Below are 10,868 nucleotides of genomic sequence, written 5' to 3'. Positions count from 1 at the left end.
TTTGTGGTACTTTATATGAGAACCTTTTAAAAAGTTCGTTTTGATTTCTTTTACAAGATTTTCTTCAACTTATATGCTTTATTAATTTTTATTGATAACCCTTTTAGGCATTCCTTTATTCATTAAGAGCTCAAAAATTTATTTACAGCATTTAGTCACATTCTTCGCATTTATTAACATTTATTGAGCTACCTTTGTAAAACTTTAACATATATATAACATTAAATTTTCTTTTTGAGCATTTTTAAATTATTCTAGGACTGTGAAGTCGATCTTATAAAGGCTTGAACAAGATCATGAGATATATTAAGCTTGGAGATATTTGTACATTAATACTTCTGTGTTGAATGTGCGATAGAAGAATCAAATAGTGAAAATTCTTGGCTTAATTGCCAAAGACTATATATAATCTTAAGTTTATAAGGTGAATCTCGATATAAATTTGTGAGTCTTCTTTACCCTTTTATATTGTTCCAAAAAACACAAGGGTTTTTAAATTGATATTTTATATTTTAAAATATCTTATTTACAATTAAAGGTGTAGTTGATATATAGTTGAGTTTCTTTAAATATTGTTATAGGTTCATTTTGGTTATATATATATATATATATATGAAGAAAACTGTTAGAAGAGATAATTTATTTTGATAATTTCTAAGTATTGAAAGAAATTAGTTTTTGACTGTTAATTAGGAATATTTACTGCTACGGAAAGGACATTTTAAGTCAATTTTGTTGGACAAACGACATCGGTTGTGCACCATCGTCGTAGTGGGCGTCGTAAAAAGTCTAAGCGTCCACGACGACGGTTTCTCATCTGTCTTAGAATGTGACACATTCTAAGATGATTTTCGAAACGAGATCGTATTAGAATGTGACACATTCTAAGACGATTTTCGAAACAATACCGTCTTAGAATGCAACACATTCTAGGACGATTTTACGACAGAATCATCTTAGTAAGTTATTTTTTTTTTAAATGACCATCTTAGAATGCAACACATTCTAGGCTGGCTATTAAGGTTAACTTAATAGAAGGTAAAATGGTTGCAAATAGTTTTCTTCCACGAGAACGAGAAAATATTTGTAACAGGGAGGAGGAGGAAGATAGTATAAGTGTAACATCCCATTTTTCATAAAAAGAGTATTTTATTTACTCATTTGATATGAATAAAATAGAGTTGGTTTTTATAAAATAATAAAAATAAATAAATAGAGTAAATAATAGGTTGTGAGTACCTAGGTATAAATAGTGATATGTTAGGTCAGACGGTAGCTTTTATGATTGTTCATCCTCTTAATTTGTTTTTTCTCTCCTCCTCCCTCATAACCTTTTCTTTTTCCTGCAGTCCACCAAATTTGTCTCATTGTCTCAGTAAAAATGATGATCTCGAACTAATTAACCGTTGGATCGTCATGAAATTTAAGCACATGGTTTGCCACTCAGTTCTAATCAATCCCACCGTTAGAAATTTTGAAATCAAGTCGGAGCCGAGAGAAATACACTTCACATCGTAGTCTTTTCTTTTCCCGTAGAAACCCAAAACCATCTTAGTAAAACTATGATCTCGATTTCGTTAACCGTTGGATTTTTATGAAATTTTGATATGTGGTTCAAGATTAAATTCCGTGAGCCTTCACTGTTGGGATTTGTGAAATAATATTTTCAGAGAGCGAAAAAGGAATTGCACAAAGACAGTACATGTGGAGGCTTCAATCCCTTCTCCGTCTTTCTGACGTTTGGGAACTCTATGGGAGCAGTTGGAGGAAAAACTGGAAGAATCTCAGGGAACCGCTAGAGATGCCGCTATTGCTGTCAGAAGACACGTGAGTCTGCTTAGAGGTAAGGGATGAATTATTCACAATTGGGGATTAGTGAGGACATGTGTAGGGATCCTTAGAGTATCAATTGAAATGAGTTTTGGGTTGTTTCTGCAATTTTTATTCTATCCTTATGATTATAAGTGTGAATTATATACGTTTGATGACCTAGTTGATGTCCCAATGAGAAATTGCTATGAAATTGATGTGTCCTTGTGTTGAGTGTGAACCCTATAAATTGAACCTGTCTAATTAGCGTGAATTGATGAAATTAAATAACTAGAAATTTAGCGTAAGAGGGAGTGAGATATTGATTTTGTATTTTCTCCTTTTCATGTTTTTTTTTATAGTTTTTTTTATAGTTTAAAATTAATATTATATTTGAAATTGACCAAATATTTCTAGTAGACTATGTGTTGTATTCTTAGATAATATATATGAATTCATGTATACTTATATATACGGGAAATTGTTCATATAATTATTTAGAATTGGTACATTGAAAGCTTATTTGAAATTCATGATCCAATATGATGTATGTTGTTGGTCTTATATATATAGATTTAGCTATATATTTATTTATATTAATATTTTATGTAAATAATAATGTAGTGTTGTTATAGTGTGATTCCAAAAATTATTCAAGTGTTGGAGTTTGAGAATATTATGGTTAGATTTGAGGTACATGTGTATTGAGATGTGTGTATTGAGTTGTGAGTTGTGAATTATACAAGAACTCGACCAGTGTTGATGCACAGTGTTAAAAAAAAAGTGTAGGTTTCCTATTTAGGAACCAATGTTAAATTGTAGCGTAATGTGTTAAACGTGTTTGAAACACGAGTGTGAGATCGTGGGTATTGTATAATTCATGAGCAGTGCTTATAAATGGAATATGTGATGAATTGTGGAATAACATGTTGCCTTAAGATTATAGTACTGTTATTGAGATTAAGTATAAGTGCAAAGTTGAACATGTGTTAATTTGTGAGATACGTGTAGACATGTGATGGTGGATTGTGACACCATGAGATGTGAAATTGTGAATGAGTTTTGGCTGTGAAAAAGTGTGTGGTTAACACTTGATGTGACATTACTTATGTTGTAAGCTGTGAATTGTACAATAATCCGACCAGTGTTATCTTGAGAAAAGTGTTGATGCGCAGTGTTAAAGAGAAAGTGTACGTAGGTTTTCTATTTAGGAACCAATATTAAAGAGAAAATGTAAGTTTCCTATTCAGGAACCAGTGTTAAATTGTAGCACAATTGTGTTAAACGTGTTTAAAACACGAGTGTGAGGTCGTGGATATTGTATAATTCATGAGCAGTGTCTGCTTGCAAAAATGATTTTATGGGTTGGACTTGAATCACGAGGGAGAGACTCTGACAGACTCTTCGGAGTGTAGGCCTTGGGGGTCACCCGATTTGAGTGCTCCTTTAAGCCTGTGCCGATCACACATGGTTAGAGCAGTCTCGCAAAATAGCGTGACCCTGACTGGTCTCCCTATGATTTTACTTAGTGAGAGTAACCTGACATAGTCATTTTATGGTGTGTCTTGTTATGTACTCCTAAGTGCCCTAGGGTGGTTTTTCACTAACATGGTACCACATTGTATATAGGCTTGAGTCTTAGCATAATTGCTACATACACTTGCTAATTGTTTATTATGAAATTGATGTGTTATTATGTTTTGAATCAGAGTGTGTGATTTTTGTGTAACGTGATTGATGATTGAAAAGTGAAATTGATGATTGAGAAGTGAATTTTAAATGACAAAGTGATGGAATTACGTGAGTTATGTTTAAGTAAGTTTTATTTTATTTATATGATATGTATATCTAGTTGTCTTGTTTCTCTATTAGTTAGGAATGTGATAACTCACTCCCAGTGTTGTTTGTGTTTGGATCCTGTGATGATCTCGAATCTTATGTTCGTGGAAGCAGATGAATAGGTGGATGACTATGAAGAACCTCATGCTAGAGGACACGAGAACACAATGTTTTGATAGGATGTGACATTAGGGTATAGGTTCTATATTAATTGTATGAAGTTTTGGACGACCTTGTTTTGAGCCAAAGTGAATTTATTATTTATTTAGACAAGTTTTATTATGATGTTAGAATGGTGAATGTGAGCCTTTTACCCTTTTGAAAGGTTTGTATTTAAAAAAAATGTTTTAAATACTTTTAATTAATATTTGAATTTTTTATTCCTTTTATTATTAATACATATATGTATGGGGTAGAGGGTGTCACAATAAGCATATTATAGACCTTGTACTAGCTAGTTTTGGTAAACAGTAGAAATCATGTAGAACTTAAAAACACTTGGATAAGAGAAAATTCAACGCATTCAGAGTACTTGGGTGAATTTATATCAAAGTTAAGTTGATAATGCTTCACTCTAGAATCAAAGCAGATGTATTTAGGAACAGGGAACTGGAGAAACAAATGTTTAAAAACATTAAAAAGCATCTGAAATCAATGGTCATGTTTTGAGTGAATGGAGGAACCTCACTGAAAGCACACTCCTTTTTTCATTGGCTCTAGAGGCAGAACCAAGACTTTTAAAAAAGAAACAAAAAACATAAACTTTAAAGTGTTGATCATATAGTAATTATAAAAAGGTGTTCACAGTTGAAATGAAACATAATTAATCAAATGGTCATAGGTAAACTGGTAACATAAAGGTCCTATAGAGAAAAAATCAGTGTTTATAGTTCTTAACTTAAAAGAAGAATAATTGTATATATCTACCTGCTGGTCCTTAAGTATCTTTAGTACACACAAAAGTAATTTTAACAAATGACAATTTAGTACCTTTAGGCAAAGTTTGGCAGAAACATCCTGATCAAAAACGCCTAGAGCGATTATTGGAAGTGAAGTGAAGAAGACATTGTAAAATGACATGTACCAATCATTGTAAGGAGCTTGACCAGAGAAAGAAGCATATTCCTTAAACCAAAATAGGGTAAATCCAAATGTAATATTTTTATAGAAAAAATAGCATATCTGCATAAAAAATAAAACAAGTCATCAGTGACAATTTTTTGTGTGGATGAAGTGGCTTAAATTTTTTATCTGAACAGCCATGTAGTACTCTTAAAATGAAAACAGAAAATTATAAGATCATTTTCATCAGGAGTAACCAATCAACTCATAAGGGCTAAAAATGAGAAAAAAGAAAAAAAATCAACTATTTCATGGTCTTCATTTCAGAATATTAAGGGATCTAAAATTGGACCATGAAAGCATTTGAGTTTGTGAACACTAAATCTTTAGTGGTAAGACTTTGAGAAATAGATGGATGCATGATTTTACCATCATTGATGTATGTCAATGACACCGGTGGCCATGTACCAACAACAAACGCTCCAGAAACCAGAATTGAGCTATTGCAAAATCACTTGCCATCACAGCCTGTAGACAACATTTTTTTCAAAAGAAAAAAAACCATCAGAAACTGAAACACAGTCATTCAAACTTAATTCATCATTAGTTTATCAATACATACATTGCATATACATGACTACATGCAGAAAGAAAAAGGTACCGGAAAAATGCAGTGGAGAATCATCAATGCCAATATGATCGGGTAACACAATTATGTCCAGAAGCAAGTACAAAAGCTACATACATTACACAAGTAAAATACTGCAATGCTGCAACTCTTAAAATAAAATGAATGCTTTGTTATATAATTCCACTCAATTTTTAACATTTCAACTTATTAACCTCTGTTGGGTTTTATTTTAGATATCATAAGAGAAAAGGAAGGAATTGTATAGAAAGTCAGCTTAATTTAGTCACCCATAACTTGCCTTAATTGTTAATAATTCTAACAAATTACACATATAGCATGGTTTCAACTTAATAACCAATTAGACTAGCTTTATCCACATATAGCATTAGTAATAACTCTAACAAATTACACATTAGACCATGCTAATAATTGTTGGAAAGTCACCTTAATTGCGGTTACCCCTAACCCGCCTTAAGTGTGGCTTATCAGATTTGATTACTAGTGTCTTAGAAAGGGCTACCTATGAAGGGGTTGACCAGAAAAGCTGACTAAAGTGTCGTAATGTGAAGCCATCAGGAGGTCAACTCTCAAGGGTTGAGATCTCGCATCGATTAGAGATATAGTCAATGTAGTCCTTATAGAGTTTGAGCAATCCTCACCTTCCAAGTCAATTCTGTAAGGACAAGTTAGGCCCGAAACATAAAATGATATTAGAGTCTATCTCAGATCCATTGTAAGGCCACAAGCAATGCAACGCTCATGGACCATAGCCTTCAACGTGATGGGGGTGTTGGAAAGTTGCCTTAATTTCGATCACTACTAACCCTCCTTAATTGTGGCTTCTCGGAGTTGGTTATCAATGTCTCGGAAAGGACTACCTACAATGTTGCCTCTTTGGGGGTTGAGAACTCACATCAACTTGTAGTCTATAATGTTTGGGCAATCCTCATGTTAAAAATTGGTTTTGTAGGGATGAGTTAGGCCCAAAGTCTAAGAATAATATTTCCCAACATTCCTCCTCAAGGTAATGATAGATGTAAGTGTAACACATGTTTTAGAGTTCATAAAAAGTGCTCAACCAAAAAGGTTGAGTAATAAGATCATCACTCCACTGATCACCAAACCCAATATAGAAAATTACAATCAACTTTCTTCTCAGAAGGTTCAATATTCCAAGTTTAGGCACAATCTACATAGCAGCTTGACTCTCATTAAACGTCTTAATGGGTTTTTTCACTTGAACACGATTATTAATATAATGAATATAGTTTCTTAAAATCAGGTACTTATCCCAACAAAAATCAGCCTGATAGAAGCAGTTAATGGCTTTAATATCTGATACATATTATAGTTTTTATCTAAGAAAAGAGAAACAATTAATGAAAAAGATGGATTAGCATAGTCACTTCTAACAATTCTATTATGTACATAATAATATTACTAATAACCTATGTTGCATGCATATGGGTTTGAAAACTCTGTTGATTATGTATAATTCAATTTCTCCATAATTTAACATAATCTACCAAATACATGTTCACATATTAAAACCACATGTTAAAAGAGCACAAAAAGTTATGAGAAGATGAACATGGTTAGATTAAGGGTGAATTCAGGTCAAAAGCTTAACTAAGTAGTTATTCACTAGAGCTTATGCCATGAATTTGAAGCATAAAACTTATTGGAATAAGCTAAAAAGATCTTATTTTGATAAGCTTCTTAGAGCTTATTGAAATAAACTAAAAAGAACTTATAAGAGTCATAAGCTATTTCCATAAACTCAAACTCCCTACAAGCTCTTCCAAATGCCTCCTAAGTTGAATTAAAAATTCTCTTCAATTTCTTCATTTATTATGGGCTTGGAGAATATAAATCTTTTTAAGGACAGATAAAAGCACAACTCAAATAGGTATAATCAAATTTATCTTTAGACCTGCATCCCTTCAGCACCACTAATGCCAACTCCAATATCAGCCTCCTAAAGCATGCCAACATCATTTGCCCCATCTCCGATAGATAATGTTGTCTTCCCTGTTCCCAATTTCACCAATTTTGTAACCAACATATTTTTTTTGGCTGATGTGATTAAAATGTTTTCACACCCAAAGCAATGATGGTATACAAGGAACTTCTATTTTTATATGACAGAAATTCAAATTGCGCACCAATAGCACCCACGCGAGCTTTTTGTTTGGGTGAAGATTGGCAACATATGAAAGAAGCACAATTAATTGCCAGCTCAAAGAAGGACCTTTCCAAATTCTTGTTAAGAGAATAATCCAAGGACTTCCCATAAATCATGAAGCCAAACCCAGAAGAACTTCCTTTATTTGTATTAGAACTCTCTTTTGCAGACTTGATTTGTGAGATTCCTTCTCTAATTTGCTTCTTAATGCTTTCAAGAGAGGCCTAAGCAATTGTTATATCAAGGATCTATAATTCTGAGAGAAATTAAATTCCAAAAAACTTCCAATGTCATGTACCTTTGATAGAGCTTCCTTGTCCCCTTGTTTTTCCAATGATATATAGGATATCTGGTTAATCTAGAGTGATCACTATATGTTTCATGTCTTGTCTAAGTAAACTACATGCATACCTGTAAAAACAAAAGGCGAAAAAGACCAACTTAAATTGTATGCAACTTCCTTAGAAAATAATCTAGATCAAGCCTTGTTAACTTACCCTATGTTGACTGCAGTTTCCATCTTGTCTCCGATTAATATCCATAACTTGATTTTTGCCCAGGAGAGCTTTCAATACATTCAGGAACCTATACTTTCAAGTAAACATAATAAACTTTATTAACTAATCAAGAACATAACTAATGGTGCTAGTAACTAATTTTTTGGGGGTCAATTTTTCCCCACATTCAGTGGTCTATTTTCTGAAACGGAAGTTCATTTTTTTGTCAGAAACTTTTATTTTAGAATCACTATGTATGGAAGTCAATACTGGAGGCGAAATTGTAAAATGCACACTATTATATAGGCAAAAACTTACATAATTAGAAGTACAAAAATTAAAAGGTTTATACTTACCCCCTTTTGCAGTCTATCCTCAACTGCAGTAGCACCAAGAAGAATCAAATCCCTTTCCATCTTATCAACAACTGCATCCACCAACGCATCTCGGTCTTCTGTTACAGTAGTTTTGATCTTTTGAAAATTCATTGTCCCACAACTTATATTCTTCTTCATCAAGTTCACGGTATGTGATTACAAGGGTTCTTAAACCAGCCTCAGAATATCTTTTGATATGATCCCTGGTTTCAGCTTCAAACTGTCTTCCATGTTGCGAGATCCTTTCAAACATTACACTGAATATATGCATGGAAATGCACAATTCGACATCACTACATGTAACTTACTGCTAATAACGCATTATTTAAAAAGCATATGGATATTATTTGAAACTTGTCAGCACCCTTGCATAGTAGCAATAATTGATTTTCCTCATTCCTCACTATCACTGACATTCTTTTGCGGGAACTGTTGAAGTCGAAGACATGCAGAAGTTGGTACACTCTATTCATAAAAAATTAACCCAATGAACAATAAATTAAACACAAATTTTCAAAAGAATGAAACTGTGCCAAAATTATAATATGGATATATAAAGTCAAAGCATTTTAAATCACTTTCTCTCAGTACGGACCAAAGATATCAAACAGGTTCAAACCTACAAACTTAAAGTATACCACAATCGCAGTATATGAACCAAATAATTTATAAGATTTCAAGTTGAATTTTTTGTCATTGAGAGTTCAAGATGATTTTCATATAGTTGGAAATTCTTATGACATTTATTTGCTTCACTTTTTTAAGATCATGATCTTTATTTTCCTCATTTTTTAGCCCATATTCTTCACAACCTGAAAGGCTTTAAGCAAATAATTTTCTTCCTCTTAATTTTTCAACCTAAAACCAGATTTAAGAACACAGTGTTGCCCTACAGAACTTTCACAAGTTCTATGGACACATAAAGTGATATTGGAATTATAGATCCATACAACATAAGGGCAGCCAACAAATGAAGAAGAACAACAAGTGTTGCCCTTCTAGGATCATAAAACACAGTTGTATTGTCTGGACGAAGATACCATCTTCTATACCTGCCAGAACTAATATTCCTTTTGGTCTCAACACCAAAAAAGACAGAACCAATAAAGGATATCAAAACCAAGGTACTGAAGAGGATGTAGATTATCTTATCCATTTTTCTCTCAATTTTTCTTCCCTTGGATGGAGGATCAGCGGAGTTCTGCATGACTTTTGTATCATAGCCAGTAAAGATAACAATGCCATATATATAATCAGTGTTTTTCAGCTTAGAATCTCTTAACAGGATCTGCTGCAAGGAAAGAGGAGATTCTTTACCATCATATTGTAAAGTTCCAATAAACGAGTACAAATTTTCATTACGATCCTCACATTTAACCACGACCTTATACTTTTGCAGAGATTTTTCATCTTGAAGATGAATTGTCACCTCCAAGGCATGCTTTAATTTTAGATTAGTTTCTCCATCAAGATTCATAGTCTCGACATAACAAATCCCATCACCATAGCTTGATGAAAGCAGAAGAAGATCAGCAGGAAAGTATACATCCTTATACACTTTAATGATATCGCAGACACGGAGTTTCTTCCATCTAGTCTCCACAAATGTATAATTTCTACCATATACCTGAACCTTTCGGTTGTCTGCCTCTATATCCTGAAGAAGAAAAAAGAATTTTAGCAAGGAAAACTTCTAGTCCCCGAATGATATGTGGGATATATCAATGGGGAAAAAAAATAACTTTCCAGAATAAAAAGATTTAAAAGAAACATAATCAATATCATTCACACTCAGTAAAACTTAAACAATATCAAGTTTCCCAATATCATGGAGGGGAAAGTTGACACTTCTCATATATCTAGAAAAAACTTCATTTTTTTAGAGATACAATTGCACACATACTAGAATGAATTTAATGTCATTGAATGTGATTTCTATAAATGGAAGTTACGAAACATTTTCTATTTCGTTATTTGGTAGTTGAGCAATCCTTACCATCGAAGAAAGAAAATTAATCCACACTCCAATTGAAATTTGGAATTGTCACGCACCAACCACATTATAGTAAACATAAAAGCAATTGATTAGTTTAACATTTGACCAAAACATACAACAAGTATAAATAATTACACTAAACTATGGACTGTAGATGTGCTACCTGATTTTTGTGCTTAATTGTGAGATGCACAGTCAACAGGACTACCATAATCCGGATAACAAATATTAATTAAAAAAATATATTACTGTTGAATTAAATGTCATCTGACCATAATTGTTTATAATCTAAATGTGACACCCGCTATCCCGACATACATATAAATAAATAAAACATATAAAAATATTGATCAACAAATTCACGTGGATAAAAGGTTTACATTCACTTCACTATTACCAAATAAGACTTATTAAAAACATATTCGGCTCAAAACAAGGTCGTCAAAATTTACAAAAAATGTTTTGTTAAATC

General features: G+C 32.6%; 1 pseudogene; it reads right to left on the bottom strand.

Annotated features, from left to right (window-relative positions):
• Positions 1–4,125: 4,125 nt before the first annotated feature.
• On the bottom strand, positions 4,126–10,607 carry LOC114411102 (annotated as a pseudogene).
• Between the last annotated feature and the right edge of the window lie 261 nt (positions 10,608–10,868).

The sequence above is a fragment of the Glycine soja genome, chromosome 5, assembly GCF_004193775.1.
Source record: "Glycine soja cultivar W05 chromosome 5, ASM419377v2, whole genome shotgun sequence".
Classification (NCBI taxonomy): Eukaryota; Viridiplantae; Streptophyta; class Magnoliopsida; order Fabales; family Fabaceae; genus Glycine; species Glycine soja.
The sequence above is the reverse complement of the archived record's forward strand: the minus strand, read 5'-3'. Positions and strand labels throughout refer to the sequence as shown.